At 38.2% G+C, this 20,867-nt stretch overlaps 1 protein-coding gene across 11 annotated transcripts in view; it reads left to right on the top strand.

Annotated features, from left to right (window-relative positions):
• Positions 1-20,867, top strand: part of MBNL2 (muscleblind like splicing regulator 2) — a 141,271-nt gene that overhangs the window by 53,514 nt on the left and 66,890 nt on the right. Inside the window, exon 1 of one of the 11 annotated variants that reach the window (XM_063425653.1) lies at positions 10,001-10,172. The exons of the other annotated variants lie outside the window; for them this stretch is intronic. The gene's annotated coding sequence lies outside the window, so the exon portion shown is untranslated. Of the gene's footprint in view, positions 1-10,000; positions 10,173-20,867 lie in introns of those variants that run through there. 11 annotated transcript variants of the gene reach the window in all.

Here is a 20,867-nt window from a genome sequence, read left to right as displayed (position 1 = left end):
AAAAAAGGAGAAACGTCCAGGTCTATTAAATGTTAACCTGTCATGACTTTTCTTTAACTGAAACCACCCACAGGCAACGCATATATCAGTATCATGGAAATAAATGATAAATTTCATAAAAAGTTTCAAATGTAGACTTTACATACCTTCATTGCAGACACGTTAGGTGGATATTACACCTTTGTAGAACCCACCTTTGTCCCACTCACATTCTGAATTGATTGGCTCTGCTTGTTGAACTTGATCTAGGATGCTGCAGGCAGCATAATCACAGAAGTAAGGTGTAATGGTTATTTTGCATAACGCTCCCTTTTAATAAATAAACAGTTCAGCTTTTACAGAACCTTTCTAAGATGGTGGAACTTGAACAGCATGTGCAATGCAGTGTCCAGACATTGTACAAATATTTGCACGGACCAGTCAAATTTTAGTCGACTAACATTTCTGAGATTTAGTTAACTAAAACTAGACTAAACCTAAAACAATTCAGATGACTAAAATGTGACTAAAACTAAAATGGCTCTTTAGTCATAAAACTAAGACTAAAACTAAATTGAAATTTGCCGCCAAAATTAATTAACCTTGGCACGGACAGAGGAGTAATACTTAAACAAAAACCATAAATTGTGCTTGGAGTGTCCCTTTAATTATTACTCTGGCTCATTTTCGTTCTGTGTGCTATGCCAATTAAGATGGAAGAAAAACATGCAAAAAAGCATCTGGCACTAGTGATGTCCTGAACTGTTCGCCGGTAACCGTTCGCCGGCGAACATAGCTTGTTCGTGGCGAACGCGGCGGGCGAACATATGCGATGGTCGGTCCGCCCCCTATTCGTCATGGAGGTGGGAGGGTCTGGGAGGGAGGGTCTGCTGCTGATTGGCTGGAATATGTCTGCTGACTGTGAGCTACAGGGTCAAAGTTTACTCAATGATGACGAATAGGGGACGGACCGACCATCGCATATGTTCGCCGCGAACAAGCTATGTTCGCCGGCAAACGGTTCCTGGCGAACAGTTCGGGACATCACTATCTGGCACCATGCTATACAGGCAGTGATTTTGCTCAACAAGGAGCACAATGTCAGCCTGTAAAGAATATGCACGGCTTTTTCTTAAAAGTACTTGACTTGGTGACTTTAGTGGAAATGAATGCTTGAAAAATACAGGCATTAGTAATTCATTGCATTTTATTATTTAGCATTGTACAAAAACAATGTGTATTTTAGTGAATTTATAAATATTTCCACACAAATTATTTATAAGTAATATAATGGTGTTGCATGAAACTATGATGAAGACAGAATGATTACTTTTTTCTTTTTTTCTTCTATTTTTTTTATTTCATTGGAGTGGCATGAAAGCCAGAGCAACACAAATATGCTGCTCAGGAAGACATGATATTTGCATAAATGAATTACACGCTTACCGAACCATGTAGCCAGAGAAAGTACATGCCCTGGAGATTCTTGCCATGATCCTCTTTCCAAACAATTTCTGTTTTATCTTCAGTCAACTATGCATTCCCATTTCCATTCTTGCCAGTGTTACTGGCAGCCACATGTTATGCTCAAGGATCAAGGACTGTTTGTGCCACCTTCAAGACTTGTAGTTGTTATATTACTAGATAGGGATATTTATTTCTTATTCAATACCGCTCCAAGATGCCATTTGTTTTGTAAGGTGGAATGAATGGTAAATAGATCTGCTTATTAACAGTATTAGCCACGGATATATAAAATATTGGGTGTTCCTCTTGTGTAATACATAGAAAAATGAATAAACAACATTGGATGAATAAACAACAACGGCTTATTATAGCCGATTGAGTTATGATTGCTCTATCTATGGCTTGTCTATGTTTCAAGAGTTGTAACACATCTGTTGTAACACATGCCAGCAAGACACTTGGTGTTCACTGTTGGAGGCAAAGTGGCTTATTAAAACACTACTTAAACCATTGTAATCATATAGGTTAGCTTTTAAAAAAAAAAAATTAAATCCTTTTTTCTGATCTTAATTAGATTTTTATTTTTTTATATATATCTCAAAACTTGACAAAGGTATGAAACGTTGCCAGCTCCACTTGTTGTGGCTTGGTTCAATTAATAAACATCACTAAACCCTGAGTGTGGAGTAGCTTTATTTTGCATATATTGCTGGGTCTCTGGGGCAGGAGCCCAAATGTCCAGCACCAGAACAAACAAGATAGTGACAGATTTGGACGGATTCGCTGAGCCTGTCAGCTAACACTCTCTGAATTCCTGGAGCAATAAAAGTAAAATTAGATGTGTTCCATAATTCTTACACATATATTGCATGTACAAATATCTTTTTATAAAAGTTGACATTTAGGGTGAAACATAACATGTCCTCAGTTGCAAGCTTTTTTTCCTTATTGTCTGTCACTTACTGTGTATAATTATGTGAAACGTTGTTACAGACCTGCATCTAGACTGCATCTAGGTCAAATTAACAATCACTCTTTTTTTGTTGACATCTAGAGAGAACATTTATTGTCCAGTCCCGCCTACCAGCATTTTTTTTTTAACTATCTTGATTACAATTAGCATCTCCTGGGAAGAGATCTACTAATGCTAATGCTTACTCTACATTACATTAACCACTTGCAAACCAGAGAGGATAACAAAACAGTAAAAATTGCTTGAAAGATCTTTTTTTTTTTTTTAACATAAACTTCTATTCAGTAACTAATCAGCAATTGGTACTATTGTGCTATTCCACAATTCACATTTTTCTTCCTTCTTTTCTGTATTTGATTTGGTCTTCTTATCGAACTAAGTTGTTTTCTATCCTCTATGGAATAGTGGTACTGAAAATATTGACAGTGGGAATCAGGGAAACTTACCAGAACGAAAGCAAACTGTACAAAGTTTGATAAGAAGGTCAGGGGTACAAATATCAAACTTGTCTCCTAAGTTTCTTACCTGTTATAGCTTACTAAATTCTATTTGGTTACCAGACTTTTCTTTAATGTAGAATAACTTCTGCCTGAATACTTGTAGACTTTGTTACTGTATTACTGGTGCTTCTACTTGTCCTAGGAGACTGCTCTCCAGATCATCTATCCTGTTTCTGAAGATGAGCTTCATCAAATTCCCCCTCGGCGGTCCTATTCCTGTAGTTTCCGAGCACAACCTCATGTTCAGTCATTTCTCTTTTTCAGAACAAAAACTTCCCCTATAAAACTGCTGATATCCTTGGTTTATAGCAACATTTTACTTACTTTACTTAAGAAAACGCTGTGTGTTTACAATTAGTTGTGACGTTTTTGTGGTAGAACAGATACCATTCCAATACATATTAATATAATGTCATGGGGACATTAGAATCGATTTAAAAAATAAATATCCTAAAACACAGCTGATGCTCCTCTTTGCCAGTGCTGTATTCTTCCGATCTGGCTATCCTTTTTATTGGTGGTATGGCAATTTTGTTTACTAAATAAATTAAGCATTAAGACCTGTGTAACATGTACAGTGTAAGTCAGGACTTCTATTTCTTCTATTTCTTAGCTTTGTAAATGTAGCTTTGTAAGTGTAACTGTAACTCCAAGCATTACTAAAATTGACATGACTGGTTTCTTCACCTCCATGAAAAGTAATCTTAAGGTGTTCCTTCATCCATGAAAGCTGTTACACTTCCTACTGATCTTTGATTGGATGTTCAAAGCTACCACAATCGTAACATTGTTTGAACCTGCAGGGAAATTGCAATAAATGGTAGCGCAGCAAATTCCGTAGCGCTGTACAATGGTCGGCAGGAAACCAAAAACTGGCTGACATCATGCCATTATCTGACGCTAAATGTCATTACTGCTTATATCTATTTTATGACAAATAAAATAAGATTGGGGTACCTTTAATAACCTCCATTAATTGTTTATTAACCTTATATTTCAATGGAGGTACACTGCAGGGTCAGTTAATTATAGTGAACCAGTTCCCTTGAGTGAAGTCCCTCCAGTTTTTCTTAAATCGAGTTCAAGTTGTTTCACAACGAATGGGGGATTTCCAGACACCCTAAAGTTACAGCTTCTGCTTTCCAAATTATAATTAGCAGCTATGCAATTAATGGAACTAGCCCGACTTGACTACTAGTATCGTATACACTGCTACACAGGTTATAGTGCTTAGGAAATCTCTTTAAAATACATAAATATACATTGTAACTTATGTGATGCAAGATATAACTTTGTATAATGTGGTTGCTGTCCTGTACTCCCCTTTGAATGCTGGCGTTGCCTATTAAAATGCTGGCGTTGCCTATTAAATAGTGAGATAATTCACATCAAGTCAACATTTAAATGGATTCAGGCAGTGTGCTTGCTACTGTTTCTCCATTCTATATGGCTAATGGAATATAGGTGTCAAAAAACACCTTAAAAGGGGTACACATATCATGTATTTACAGCATTACTTGTGCTTTTACTAGTGGGACATTTTCCAGATGGGATGCTAAAGTCAACACAAATCATTCCACAGGCAAACGTTAGCACTTTTGACAAAAGTGAATTCCCCTTAGTGCCAGCAGCATTAGCTAGTCTAACTAAAGTTACACTAAGCAGGGACATCAGGTTCTCTAGGCCTGTCCAAATGTCCGTTATGTATTTAATAGATGCATAGCAGCTGTGTTTTTGAATTTATATTAATGACAAAATTTGTTCAACTCGAAGTGTACAGCATGGCTTGTCAATCCTAAGAAAACTCATCTCTTTATTTTATGGGCTGTATTTATTTAAAGGGATACTACAGACACATACATGATATGTAATAATGTTTACAATGTTTTGTTTTTTTCTTTATATATTATTTATTAAAATAATGATTAATAATATCTACCTGCCCCCTAGTCTCTATCTGTAGGATTTCCTTCTGTAGCTGCATATGTGTATATATACATACATATAAATATATATATACGGTATATATATATATATATAGGCCTCAAAATGTGCACATGTGTTGCCATAATACCTTTAGTTGTGAATGAAGCTACATGGAAGATAGTAAAAGCTGAGATGTCCCTGCTACAGTTAGCTTAAAGTTAGCTTAAACATAAAAAATATATTTATTTATATATATTTAACTTTAGATTGCCTGCTTGAGGATCCCTCCCTCCATGTTTAAAAAATTGTAATAAAACTCGCCTATAATCCCGTGCCTGGTCAATCTCCTCAGTGAAGCCACTCTACTTTCAGTAAGGGCCTCAGTAATGATGACTTTAGTTAGATGTAATGCTTCTCATAGAAGAGCATTAGAGACATATGGCACACATGTGGCAATTGTCATACTTCCCCAATCAGATTATTTTCTTTAGAACAGGATTGTATCCTATGTTGCAATATGAGCAGCACTGGATGTGTTCGGCATCATGATGTGCCATACAATCACCAACAATCAAGTCCTTCCATTTTTTTTAAGTCTTAAGGAGGAAGAACCTCTAGTGCAAGCATGTCAAACTTGCGGCCCACAATGAATATCTTTGCGGCTCAGCGAACCACGAGTTTGACATGTTAAGGCAGAGTAGGCACCTGCTTTCCCCACATTGCAGGTGCCTACACTGCTAAAATTTACCTGGCCGGGGAGAGAGAGGAAGCTGGTGGCAGCGAGGGAGCGCAGTCTGTTCTTTCTGCTTCTTACTGCACCCTCTGTAGTGATGAAGTCATTCCAACCCAGCATCACTAAACTTCATGTGTGAGGGAGCAGTGAGAAGCAGAAGGGAGACCCCAGGGAGAGGCCCCACACCAGCTCCCAAAGGTAGGGAGCAACAAATAAAATGATTTGTGCGTGTGTGCAAAAATGTGTAAATGTGTGTGTCTGTCAGTGTGTGTGTGTGTCTCTGTCTGTGTGTGTCTGTCAGTGAGGGGGCGTGTGTCTGTCAGTGGGTATGTGTATGTCTGCCAGTGAGTGTGTGTGTGTGTGTGTCTGTCAGTGAGTGAGTGTGTGTGTATGTCTGTCAGCGAGTGTGTCTGTGAGTGAGTGTATGTGTGTCTCTGTCTGTCAGTGTGTGTGTCTGTGTCTGTCAGTGCATGTGTCTGTCAGTGAGTGTGTGTTGGTCAGTGTTGCGATGGCCGCGGCTGAACAGTGGAAGACCTGGAGGTGCACGGAGGCACGCAACCCACTTTGGCACAGGGTGCCGACGGTGCCATTGTGGGTATACCAGAGGCTGGATTTCGGAGTCACGTACTGGCAGCGGCAATGTGAGTGGAGTCTGCTTGTTGACTAATGTTGTTGTTGTTGTTTTTTAAACAGGGCCCGGGGTTTAGTAGAGGGAGGGACTGTGATTTCGTATAGAGGGGGAGACTGGGGTTTAGTAAAGGGGGGGCTGGGGTTTAGTAGAGGTGAGTGCTGGGTTTAGAAGAGAGGGATGCTGTTTTTTTTATATATATATACTGTACTTTTCAAAATAAACCTACGTTTCTATGTTTATCTGGCCTGTGCTAGCCTTTGAGTTTGACATGCTTGCTCTAGTGGATGTCAGTTCCCACTTGCTTCAATGTTGTGTGAGCAGGGCTAAATTCCTACCCATACCAGAGCGACCCAGTTATTATCACTACCTGGGGCTACCCTCTATCAGCTGGGGCCCCAATTAGTGGCTCCAGACTGACCGATGAACTTTATGCATTTAAATGCTCTGCTTAAAGTGGTCTGTGTGCCTATAGTGTCCTTTTAATTAATGTTTACTCAAACACAGAAGGCTACACAGGAGGCTGCTGCAGCTTCCATCAGTCAATTAACAGAATCTGAGCAAAATTATGCTTAAAAAGAAATGACTTCAAGGAACACTATAGTGTCAGGAATCCAAACAAGTATTCCTGACAGTGTAGTTCTAAAACCGTTGTTAACGTGTCTCCTCCCCCCTCCACCTTTGAAAAGGTGGTTTTATGGTTTGTCTCACTTTATTTCCAGCGCCACACCGGTCTCGTCATGGCTGGCCCTGACCTGCTCCACCTCCTTGACTGAGATCATTATATTTGCAGATCTCAACCAATTTGGGAGACTATTGTACATGTGCGGCAAAACACAATGCTGCACCAATCAGCATCTCCTCATAGAGATGCACTGAATCAATGCATCTCTATGGGTAGCGTTCAGCGCCTACATGCAGAGCGTGCAGACGCTGAACCTCAATGCTGCACACTGTGCAGCACTAACCCAGGAAGCACCTCTAGTAGCCGTATAAGGATACCAATTTATATCCAAGTCTAATTATTACTCACTAAAATGCCAAATATGCAGATGCTGTGCATCCAACAGAAAAAAAATGATACCAGTGATGGATCAGTGAGGAAAGACAGAAACTCTTCTACATAAAAAAAACTGTTTGCGCTGGAAAAACAGTAAATGTATTCATAACAATGCAGTTTAGTAACATAAAATGCTGATTTTGTGCAGTTTTGTCCACAGAGCTTTTTTTTTTTTTTTTCTTGCTGATTGGCCGGTCTTCCTTATATTGTTTCACACTGTTAGCAAATGTGTTTTTTTTTTTTTTTTGGTATTTGTCATCCAGATAACAAGACATACTGATCACATTAGGATTTTCTACGAGTCCATGCCTTTTATGTCCATCATAAAATGCGGCAGACATATGTTAATCACTACACTATGTCAAGTAAAAATTAATTATACTTTTTCCTCTTTGTACAAGTATGCAAAATGTTTTTAAATTGTCTATTTGTAGTCATTAATGTTGAGTAAAAAGCTAAAATTATGTAATTTCCAAATCTAGTAGTATTAAATACAGATGTAGGCTTGGTCTTTTGGCAGTTTGTTTGCTGTCTGTATATTTTGTGTTTGTTATTCATGCAAGATGGGTTTATTCTTGCTATGATCACGAATGTGATATTTAGTTCTGTTTTCCATTAACCAGTTAAAGGTAAATAACTAAAAGGAATAGCTATAGACAATCTCAATTGATCATGCATCACATTCTACTGTATTTAAAGAAGCATTCTAAGTACCAGTACCACTGCAGCTCATTCTAGTGATTAGGGTGCTTGGAGTGCCTCTTTAAAGTGGACATTTTATATTGACTTTAAACATATAGCTATAACAGAGCTAGCTACTTAGAAATCATATCTTATAGTGCGAACAGGGCAAGCATCCATAATTCTATGTGATAAGTTAGTGACATAGATTCTGAGTCCCTACATCATAAAATAGGGCACAGCTAAACTCTATAGAGCATTTCTCACACACAAAAAATATATATATCTCAATTAAAATAATTTCACATACAGGTTTTGCTTTTTTAGTCCAATTTGAGCAAATAGTTTGCATTTTTTGATGAGCCAGGCTTGACAAATTTTAGAGCCCAGCTGTATTAATCACAGGAATATACAATTTATTTTGCTATATCATAAGAAACTCTTTGGATGTATTCTTTATAATAAAAATATAAAAAAACAAACAAAAAAAAAAAACCACCAGCAACATAAAGTAATATTAATTTGGATTATTTGTCCATCTGACTCCTTTGTCACGCCTAGTCTTAAGGGATACTCAAAACTCTATAATAGGGGTGGCCAAAAGGTAGATCCCCATATGTTTCCTTAATGCTTTGTCATTCTAAAGGCATGCAAAGCATCATGGGGGTTGTAGTTTTACAACATCTGGGGATCTAACTTTTGGGCACCCCTGCTCCATAACTACAACAGCTCTTTGTAGTAGTTATGGTGGCAGAAGAAGCTGGTGCCCAATCCCCCACCATCACCATGTACGTTGTCAAGTAAGTGGTTGACTTCTTAACAGAAGTCTGCTGGGTGCCACGTCTGCCTACTCTCAGCTGGAAGCTCACAGAGGTACAGGTGCAGGGCTTAGCTGATTGGCTAAGGGCGATCGGCGGGCACTCTCAGCCAATCAGCTGGTGACATAGCATAAGAGAGCTAGCAGGAAGTGAGTAGAGTATGCAGGGAGTGGTCCTCCAATTAGAAGTCATTAAACCATTCCTAAAGTAATTACTTACACTGGGTGAGCGCCAGGGCATTCTTGATACCATAACCACTACATTTTGCTTACTTAGAGAGTTCCTTTAGGAGTAATTCACAAAGCCACATCCAACTGGACAGTCAGCAAAAGGCAAAACTTTGCGCAATAACATTTGACCTTGCAGCAATGAAAGCTTTTTAATTTTTTTTTTTTTACTTATGTCATTACTCCGAACAAAATTATATTTATTTCAGCAAGCACACTTTACATTTATACCTGTGATGGCACCGTAACAAGTAGCTAAAAAGTAGTTACCTTGTAGTAAACAAGCATAAAGTTGGGGTCATTTGGAAAATTTCTATTTTGTCGTTATTTCAGATCAGTTCAGTGATCTGCTTGTAACATTAGCTGCATAGTAATTTCACAAAATAACCTCCAAAATTTCACAAATTACCTACTCTATTTTTCTGAATTACAAAATTAAACAATGTTGCTTGTTGAATAACACCATTTGTTTGCTGATTGACATGATATAAATGAAAATTGCCTTACTGCAGCTGAACACTTTGCGTAATATAAAAACACCGAGAACGAAATGGTGTTGCTCATAGAATGCAGCTTTACATAGCGCATACTGTATGGCTTCCCATGCAGTGATAACTAGAAGATCTCATGCTTTTATTTGCCTGTGCTTTCACTGCAGTATCGGTAAAGAAATAAATGTCAGTGATCTGCAAACGTCATGAAAAAAGAGGTGCAGAAAGCCCTCTTGTGAGACAGTAGAGGGATGCAGATGCATTCGACTGATCCTTACGTGGTTGAGGCTAAGACTGCAAAGGAAATTCCGCTTCCATCAGTATGGATCCACTGTTGTTTTTGCACATTACTGCTGCTGTATACCAGTGTCAATCATAATTACACCACCAGTGCAGAGAAGCCAGATTTCGAGCACTAGCATTTGGTTGGTTGCTGTATTCTGGGAGGGATAGGAAGGAAGGGCTGCAGCATTCTGTCGACACTGTTGAAGACATCTCTCTGCTTCATCATCTGATGGGAAAATCCCCAGGAAGGGCAAAAGCATTCCTGAGTGTGCCAAAAAATAGAGGGATGAGAGAAGTTGTTATTCTTCTGCAAAATATTGTTTAGTAATGCATTAGCAAAGATGGTGCAGTGCTTGGAAGAGCAGGGAATGCACAGCAAGGAGAAATAGCAAGAACTGAAGAAGGTAAGAGGATTGTATTGCCCCTGAATGCAAGAAGAGTTTGCTGCAGTCTGCTGCATACAGTGTGCTCCTTATGGAAGTCAAGATGTATGCTAGTGCAGAGGCGAGACCAAATGTCAGGACGTGTTACCAACACCAACAAAACAGGTTTTAATCATTGTTGATTATATTCATTTTGTTTCACATAGTGATTCTTCTATTAAAGCTGATTCGAACTGCCTTCAAAATACATCGTCGCTATGTTCGGTAAACACTTCTGTTCTTAGATCAAGAGCAGAATAGATATTGATACTGCAATCCATTTCATTTCTATGTTTTACTTGGGAAACTTAAGATTTCCCTTTATAGATGATTGTAATAAATTTGTGGACATTAAGTGCAATTTGCTTTAAAAACCCACGCACGTAAAGGCATACATATTGTCCCTGTCTTCTATCACATTCTTTATTAGCACCATATTTGATGTTTTTCTCCACTGATTTGTAGTGTACAAGTTGTGTATTTAGCTGAATTTCCTTACGTACTAACTGAATATTTGATTAGGTTAGATACGAATGCTCACTGCAATCATGCCATGTTTGTGCAATATTAATGAGAACACACAGTCAGCAATGTCAGTTAATGCGATATTTTGGGGTTTTGATAGTGTTGGGGTTTAAAGAATGTCATTTACTGTTTAACTTTCCTGCTTTTTTGTTCCTGTACCATCTGTTTATCAGCTACAAATTCACTTAAAGCTGAAAGCAAGAACTACAAGGCATAGAGTCTGACTAGAAAAAGAGTACGATATAATTTATTATTCTGCCTCTATTCAGTATATTAATATTAAGTGAAGAATATTTATATAAAATATGACATATCTCTAGCAAAGGTCACATTAACCGCAGAAGATCCTGTTTCAGTCGTGCAGTCTGGCTAGGCCTCAAGAGGTAGAGATGCCCATTGGATTCTGTAGTTGCTATGCACTGATGCTGGAAAGGACACAACTAAAAATCTTGTGTTTTATGAGGTAACATATATAAATGAGAGTTAGAACGAGAACCTGACTGTTCTCAAACATACGTATCTTCATTAACGTGAATATTAACATGTCTTGATTTACACAAACATCTTTACAAGTTTACGTGTGTTGTAACACCTATATTTTACATGTTCATTTACGTAACAAAACTCAATAATTGTACTTGTATTAAAGCTTCTTTTCTGTAAACTGCAGACAGACTGCAGACCCTAGGAGGTGACTTTATAATGGACAGAGTAGAGGACTGCAGCACTTTATGCAGCTTAAAGGGACACTCTGTGGTCTGTTACCACTTATTCTTACTTCATAGTTTTCTTTTTTTTTTACTGCAGTGATTTTAAATATAGAAATTGTAGCCAGGGTTTGTATGAGTGCTGTCATAAAGGAATGCATGAGGTGTACACTGACATATTTATTTTACCATAGTTTAATCAATGTTAACCTAGTGTACATATTTATTTTTTATGGAGATCTTCCCAGGTTAATGTGTAGTGGCCACACCTTTCACCTAATCTCAGTTTAAGTGATAAATATTTCAGCATTTTACTGTTATACAAATTTTTAGGACATTCTACTTTGCTATTTACCCTCAGGATTGTTTTAGTAATCATTCATGATATGTATTGTAATGGTGTTCAAAATACTATTTTTAAATGTCATTTAAATCTTACTATTAAAGGAAAACTATAGGCTCCCAGACAACTACATCTCATTGAAGGGCTGTGGGTGCAGTGTCCCTGTACCTTTAACCCTGCAACTGAAGACATTGCAGTTTCAGGGACTGTGGGAGAAATCCACCAGAGGCACTTCTTTAACTTTAACACGAAACGATGCTGGACGTCCTCATGCTTTGCAGCGTCTTAAAAATACTCATAGGAAAGCATTGATTCAATGTTTTCCTAAGTGGAAGGCCTAACACGTGGGTGGCCCTTGCCACGCATGTGTATTAGGTTCCCCCCATTGCTCACGTCAGAGGAGGCAGAGAGCGTTTCAGCACAGGGGACCTAGGCGCTGGAATCAGGTAAGTGAAAAAAGGGTTAGAGGGACACTATAGCGTTAGGAATACTGTTTTGTACACTATAGTTCATTTGATACACCCTAACATGCAAATATGTACTATGGCTATATATATATATATATATATATATATATATATATATATATATGTGTGTGTGTGTGTGTGTAAGTAAATCGCTGCAAGGATCCTGTATTTAACAAAAGTCTGTCAATTTATGGGCTTTATACAGCCTGATAACAAAATCTTATATTTGAGTTGTGTACTTAAAAATAAATACTACATATATATTTTTACTTTCAATACATGCCAGTTCAACTCACAGCAGGACACATAGATGTAAATTAGTTTCAGTTTGGTTATTTATAGAATGCATTAAACCGCCCCCAAAAAAATAATAATTAAAACGCTAAACAAATGAACATACCGTCAAAGTGTCCCTCAGTGCATTGCTTAGTGAGACTGTGTGCAGGAACATCTTGTTTGGTGTATGGGAACTTATCTTATGCCATAAATCACAGCCCAGCAGATGTTTTATTGCATAACTACTTCTGGAGTATGCATACCAAAGGCAGGAAGCATGCAAAGGGGTGGCCAACTAGCCACCTAAGCTCCCCCCAGGAAGCTTGGTGGAGAATGGAGGCGATAAGGGAGCTGTACTCTTCCTGATCTAGTAGCACTGCTCCCTTGCGCACCCTGTGGTGATGCCGGTTTATGACTACATCACTAAAAAGCTTGCGAGCTAGCAGTGCTGGAAAAGCACAAAGAGTACACTAGCCCCGCACTGTACCCCAGGGAAAAGATTCCCACTGACCACCAGAAAGGATCCCCTCCAGCTCTCCCAAAGGTGTGTCTGTCAGTGTGTGCCATATAAGTGAGAGTGTGTGTGTGTGTGTGTGTGTGTGTGTGCGCAAATGTGTGTCAGTGCACTTTGGGTATAAATGTGTGTGTGTCAGTGTCCTCTGGGTGAAAATGTGATTGTCAGTGTCCTCTGTATGTAAATTTGTGTGTCAGTGTCCTCTGTGTGTAAATGTGTTTGTCAGTGCCCTCTGTGTTTAAATGTGTGTCAGTGTCCCCTGGGTGTAACAAATATGTGTGTATTATATTTTAATTTTGCGAAAATTATACTTCATATGCGTTCATACACTCCTCCTTACATACACAATGTTCACATTATGTCATATATATGTTAGAAATATTCTTTACTACATTCTCAAGGCAGTGTTTTTTGTTGTTGTTTTTTTTAAATAGAGGGGTAAAAAGTTGAGAAACACTGGTGTAACTTATAAGTAGTTAATCCTCTACCAACAATTTCATCATACAATAGCTGCTATGATACAATATATAGACATATTCCCTTTTTAGTGATTTACTGTTGGGAGAGTATTGATGTGGTGTACTTTTTAGGCGAGCCATGGATCAGGTAGGAGAAAGCTGTTCTACTACCTGGCTAACTAGCGGGGTGCCCTATATTTCCAGCAGTTTTAACAAACCACTGTTGTAAGTTACTCTCAGATTTGAGATTGAGCTCAGGGTACTTTCTTAAGACTGACCATATATGCCCTATGAACCTGCATTCGCACGATTACAGTACACAAATGTGCAAGACACCATGAAAGCAATACCTAAGCCCACATGCACTCATATGCCTTCTGGAAGAAAACCCCTAGATATAGAGGCCCATGTCTCTAGAGGATGCTTGATGTCTCAGAAAACAGGTTAAATTCAAATCATGGTCAGTGACTAGAAAATTAAAATGAGGGTAAAAGAGCTGTAAGATTCAATATCAATTCAATTGTAGACTAAGGTTAAAAGAACACTCCCAAGCGCGGTAGCCATGACAACTTACTATTTTAGAACAGTTTGCCTTCTCACCTGTAATTTGTTGGGCGCCAATCCCAGCCACCATTACTTCAGACAGAGAGCAAAAAGCTCTCTGTTCTTCGCTAAGTTCTCATTGGCTGCGAGTGATTAGGTGACGCAGTCAGCCAATGAGGTAGCCCAATACTATAGGGGTTACCACAGAAGAGCAAGATTCTGCTTAGAAGCTTCTGGCTCTCTGCTGTTGGTAGTGGAGGCTGGAAGAAGTGCTCAGCAGACCCCAGGCTAGAAGCCTCCCACCAGGACAGAGAGTTGAGATGTGTAGTCTGCAACTTAACCTAGAACAAAACACAGCCAGGTTCATTAAACAGTATAACAGGATGTCCATAAATTGATAGCAGCCCATTCCAGCCATCCTATGTGAAGATTGGAACTGCTTTTTAGGAATACTGGATAATATCAGTGTCCATGGACCAGAATATCATCTGAGTGTGGGAGGAGTCTTTAAACTATAGTCAACTTCTACAAAGATAATCCTTTTAAAAATATTACCGTTATATTCAAATTGATTATTATTGGGCAGAAGGGTGATTATCTCTGTCTTTATGGGAAGTGCATATTTTTTCTCTACCTTGACTAAGCATTCCTGAAATATTATATACAAATATAATGCCATTTTGGGGTCTATTTACTAGTAATGCATTGATTTTTCCTCGAAGTATCAACTGTGTTTCTGCCACATCTCAATGAATGGTTAGATTTGATGATATATTTCAAATGATTAACATAATGTATAGGCAGGTTTTAAAGTGCTGCATGAATGCATAGACGTTTTTGATGACAAAGCCACTAATAGAACATAATATTCAAAGTTAGCATTTTTTTGTGCTAGGTTCACTGACTTTGCAGTTTTAATTCAACCATATAAACTGAGTCCTGTGTATTTTTTCTTATACTATATATAAAAGTTGGCACATGGAGTAGGCAAATGATAAACAGAACAAACCAGGTCAAGATCACACAAATTAAAACATATATTAAACTTGTCATAAAACACATTCTTAGAGCTTTATGACCCTTCCCAGGTTATATTTAATGTATGAAGGTAGGTAAAAGAACTGCAAAACTGTAAGCATGTGTAGAACACAAGGGGCCATGCCATTAGAGTGGCTCATTAGAGTGCTTATGGGCCATTCTAATGTATGTAACTATGTATATATTAATATTTAAACAGTGAGGGGAAAAGTATTTGATCCCCTGTTGATTTTGAAAGTTTGCCCAATTACAAAGAAATGATCAGTTTATAACTTTAATGGTAGGTGTATTTTAACAGTGAGAGACAGAATAACAAAACAAAAAATCCAGAAAAACGCATATCAAAAAGGTTGGAAATTGATTTGCATATCAATGAGTGAAATAAGTGTTTGACCCCTTCAACTTAGTACTTGGTGGCAAAAACCCTTGTTGGCAATAATAAAGGTCAGACGTTTCTTGTAGTTGGCCACCAGGTTTTCACACATCTCAGGAGGGATTTTGTCACATTCCTCTTTGCAGATCCTCTCCAAGTCTTTAAGGTTTTGAGACTGATGTTTGACCACTCGAACCTTAAGCTCCCTCCACTTGGGATAAAGGTCTAAAGACTGGCTAAGCCACTTCAGGACCTTAATGTGCTTCTTCTTGAGCCACTCCTTTGTTGCCTTGGCTGTGTGTTTTGGGTCATTGTCATGCTGGAATACCCATCCACGACCCATTTTCAGTGCCCTGGCTGAGGGAAGGAGGTTCTCACCCAAGATTTGATGGTACATGGCCCCGTCCATCGTCCCTTTGATGCGGTCCAGTCCTCTTAGCAGAAAAACACCCCCAAAGCATAATGTTTCCACCTCCATGTTTGATGGTGGGGATAGTGGTATTGGGGCAATAGGCAGCATTCCTCCTCCTCCAAATACGGCAAGTTGAGTTGATGCTAAAGAGCTCGATTTTGGTCTCATCTGACCATAACACTTTCACCCAGTTCTCCTCTGAATCATTCACATGTTCATTGGCAAACTTCAGACTGGCCTGTACATGTGCTTACTTGAGCAGGGGGGCCTTGCGGGCGCTGCAGGATTTCAGTCCTTTACGGTGTAGTGTGTTATTAATTGTTTTCTTGGTGACTATGGTCACAGCTGCCTTAAGATCATTAACAAGATCCTCCCGTGTAGTTCTGGGCTGATTCGTCGCCGCTCTCATGATCATCGAAACTCCACGAGGTAAGATCTTGCATGTAGCACCAGACCGAGGGAGACTGACAGTTATTTTGTGTTTCTTCCATTTGCGAATAATCACACCAACTGTTGTCACCTTCTCACCAAGCTGCTTGGCGATGATCTTGTAGCCCATTCCAGCCTTGTGTAGGTGTACAATCTTGTCCCTGACATCCTTGGACAGCTCTTTGGTCTTGGCCATGGTGGAGAGTTTGGAATCTGATTGATTGATTGCTTCTGTGGACAGGTGTCTTTTATACAGGTAACGAGCTGAGATTAGGAGCACTCCCTTTAAGAGAGGTGCCCAGGTCATCTCCTGGCTTGCTCCATCCACACTTTATTTATAGAAGTGACCTCTAATGGGCCACTCTAATGGCATGGCCTCTGGTGTTCTACACATGCTTACAGTTTTGCAGATCTTTTACATACCCTTACACATTAAGTATAACCTAGGAAGGGTCATAAAGCTCTAAGAATGTGTTTTATGATGAGTTTAATATATGTTCTAATTTGTGTGATCTTGACCTGGTTTTGTCTACGGCGTGTGCCAACTTTTGGCATTTTTGACCAATCTGTTCTTTGACATGCTCAGCCAATCAATGCCATCCAAATATTCATGACATTGCTATTTCTAGTACAGTAGTGGAGCATTCACATTAGCTATTCTAGTGAGCCGGCGAATGGTCGCATGTGATGAGGGAAACCCTGCTTTTATTCAAACCACTTAAAAATGACGTGACCCCACACCAGTGCTCACGTAGCCTAATATTGTAAAACATAAAAAGTGTGTGAAAAAAAGTCTAAATTCAAAGAAAAAGTATTAGAAGAAAATTGTGGTGTACCTATACTCATTATTTTGGTTAGGAATTATAAAATAAATGCATTTTAAAAATAATAATTAAACCATTTAAGTTTGTAGTTCTTGTGTTTGCTGGAATTCTTGGAATTCTTGTGTCCTTACTGTGTCATTGTATTTTTGGATTGCATTGTAATTTCAGTTACATTCCAATTCAGTCTCTATCAGTATTTTATCAAGATTATATCTTTATAAAATACTAAGAAGTGACAGAGTCGATTTACAGATCCACCTGGGTACCTAAAAAAAAAAAAACACTTGATTAAGTTAAGACTTATAAACATAAATATTTCACAGAGATAAATCTCATAGTTCAGTGTTGGTTATTCATCGTCAAATGCATCGTTAACAGCAGCTGTTACCGTTTGTGCCCACCTTTTTCCCCTTAGTCTCATGGTCCATTAACAGAATGGGCATTGGGCTTTAGCAGCGCTGCATGTAGTGATGTCACTCAAGAATTAGAACATTGGAAACAATGACATTACTGTTGCCAGGGTAACATCAGAAATATATGAAATCCTTATTATTTAAATTCTGAGCATCAGAAGAATACATAATCCTTTTTATGTAGATTCTAAACATCATTGTTATTATTTGTGCCTTATGTGAATAGAAGACAGGAAAATAACAGAGCAGCTTTATCAGATATATAATTAGCATGCTGTGGATTTTTTTTTATGTATGGGACTTAGAGACATTACATATTATAATTTAGAGGATCATATAGCGCAAACGTACGTGATATTAAACGGATTGTCAACCTCTCGCCCAAAATTGCAGGATGCTGTCCTTTCGGTGGTCATATCCTATATGTTAGAAGAGTTACCTACTATCTCTTGCTTCAGCCCTTTATTGACAAGAAAGTGGGAAGAAAATGTTAGCCACAATTGTCAAATCCAAAAAAAATCCATCTTGATTTAGGTGCAGATTTGATTAAACAGCGCAATTTTTACCATCATTTTTGTAAGTCCATGTACTATGTTGTTAAATGCGTTTGCTGCTCTTGGTCAGAAAAACTGAAGAAGAAAAAAGATCACAGCATCTGAGAACAGCTAAAACGTGAGAAATGGTGGATGGATAAATCTATAAATAGCTGAATGAGTCTCTGGATGATTATAATAGTACACCTTCATCATAGATTATGGATTCTATCAGTGCTCCTGGCATTGCAGCACTTCTTAAAGCAAGGTTAACTTACCACTAGCCATCATGCAATTCAGTTTGTGTTGTTTACATTACTGAAGTCAGCAGCCAGGAAGTAATTACGTTTTCATCACTGAATCTTTTTTATTCCTTATATTTTACTACTCTGTATCCTTAGGGACATAACATACCATCTAATTTTAATTGGCTTAATTCCCATAAGACATTTAGATTGTACAACTGAAATTCATGGTAGCAGAACCTAGTAGTACTTGCCGTGAAGATCTGGCTACCAGGATGGCTCAGCCCTCCTTTATACATTAGAGAAACAATTTTAGTAAACTGTGCTTTAAATATTATGTCGTACTGTAAATACTGACTGTTGTATTTTCATCTTGATGTAAAAATATATTATATATGTCAGTAGGACTATGAGTTTGCTTCTTCATGATAATTATATCTAGACTGTAATATTCTTTCGTTTTTTTTTTTTTTTGTGGTTTAATTACAGCTTTAATCTCACGTGATAGTGTACTAAACCAGCTTAGGGCTTGTTTGAAGCTTGTTAGTTTATACTAATTTTTACTGGCTGGCCGCATATAACGTCTTCTTTCAAAAGATACCGACCACTCAAAGAGAAGCCACTTACTAATAAAGCACAGAAGAAAATGCTGTGCATGTTGTGACCATAGCAACCGCACACATTGCTGGCAAAAAAGGCACATGCTGAGCATACATACTTCACCTTGTCCTTGACTTTAGCAGGAGATAGCAGTATATACAAAGTATTAAACTGTAATTGTGTGCTATGTAAGGTAAATATTTATGTGACTATTGAGGTACATTTCTGCTATATGAATTGTTTATTTAAATGATACATGCACTTTATTTATATAAAGAATTATTACATATTTTATGTGATGTGCCTGGATTTATCTATTATTTTAATTTGTTTCACTATCATCTGCCAAACCTTGCATATATATTATACCTCTTATATATATTTGTGTTTTTACATGTTTCATTTTCTGGAGAATTTCACAGACCAGACCCACTGCTCTAAAGACCCCAGATTTCCATTCTGCTATTGCACTTGTGTACAGCAATCCCACATGTAGACTTTAGAAAGCTTTTTGCAGTTTCACCCAGAGTAATCACAGCAACAGGCAAGTTAGCAGCAAATGGCCAGATAACAGCAGAATCAGACCTACCATGACTAGTCCGCTAGATAAAAAGTGAAAAAAATCTCTCTCTCTCTCTCTCTATATTATATATATATATATATATATATATATATATATATATATATATATATATATATAAAATACTTGAAATCCCCAGCACTCACGTTTATCCTAAGCCAATGCCGGGCGCCAGACCAAAGCTCCAAAACAGATAAAAATCCAAATGAAATAGGCTGCTCTCCGGGCTTAAAAGTTCCAAATTTTATTCAAAGTTGATTAAAATTGCGACCAACGTTTCGGTCCCCGCTCGGGACCTTCTTCAGGGTAAAATTTCAACAGGACATCATCAACTTTGAATAAAATTTGGAACTTTTAAGCCCGGAGAGCAGCCTATTTCATTTGGATTTATATATATATATATATATATATATACAGGGGCGTACCTAGAGCATTTGGCACCCGGGGCGGGTCCTATTTTTGGCACCCCCCTGCCTCCCCCCCAAATTTAAATATAAAAACAACCAATTTTTTTTATGTATTTAGCACTAAGCAGTGTTTGTGTGTTTGAATGTATGCATGTTTTTGTATGGAGTATATGTGAGTGAATGTAGCGGTGTGTTTGTATGTAGTGTTGGCGTTTGAATGCAAGCATGCATTTGTGTGTTGTGTGGTATTTGAATGCAGTGGTATGGTTATATATAATGGTGGGGTGTGTATGTAGTTTTGACGTTGAAATGCATGAGTGTATTTGTGTGTAGTGTTGGCGAGATTGTTAGATGTCTGCACATATACACATATACGGACATACACACATGCAGATACATATACACACAAACACAGTCACACACAGATACACATTGACACACATGCAGACATCGTGGCGACTCTAGGAACAATATATATGGGGGGGGGCACATAAGATACCACAGTCAAAACAGGAGGGGGAGGGGGAGCAGTACAACTTCTCACTAGGGGATGGGGTAATATGCTGCCATTGGCTGTCTGATGCCAGCATGCTGTGTTCTGCATGCTGGCATCTGACTACACATTTGCATATTATTCACATTAGCCACCCAGATTTCTTGTTGTGGGCTGGCTGACAACTCTTAATTTCAATCTTTGTTTAGCAGATAACTCCTATTTGCTATCCTTTGTGGGATTGCCATATTTAAGGACACCAAATAAGGTGCTATCTGCTAAACTGCACCCGCATTTAGTATCTTTAAATATGGAAATCTCACATACGGGCACCAATTCAGGGAATGATCTACTAAACAGATAAAGGATAAAAAAATGCCCTTTTCTTATTTTCAGTTGTTTAGCAGATAAATCCCTTATTTGTTATCCTTATGTGGGATTGCAATATTTAAGGACAGGAAATAAGGGAGCTATGTACTAAACACATACGCAGAGAT

This window comes from Pelobates fuscus, chromosome 1, assembly GCF_036172605.1.
Source record: "Pelobates fuscus isolate aPelFus1 chromosome 1, aPelFus1.pri, whole genome shotgun sequence".
In the NCBI taxonomy this organism is placed as follows: Eukaryota; Metazoa; Chordata; class Amphibia; order Anura; family Pelobatidae; genus Pelobates; species Pelobates fuscus.
Note: the sequence above shows the minus strand (reverse complement) of the source record. Positions and strands in the feature narration are given on the sequence as shown.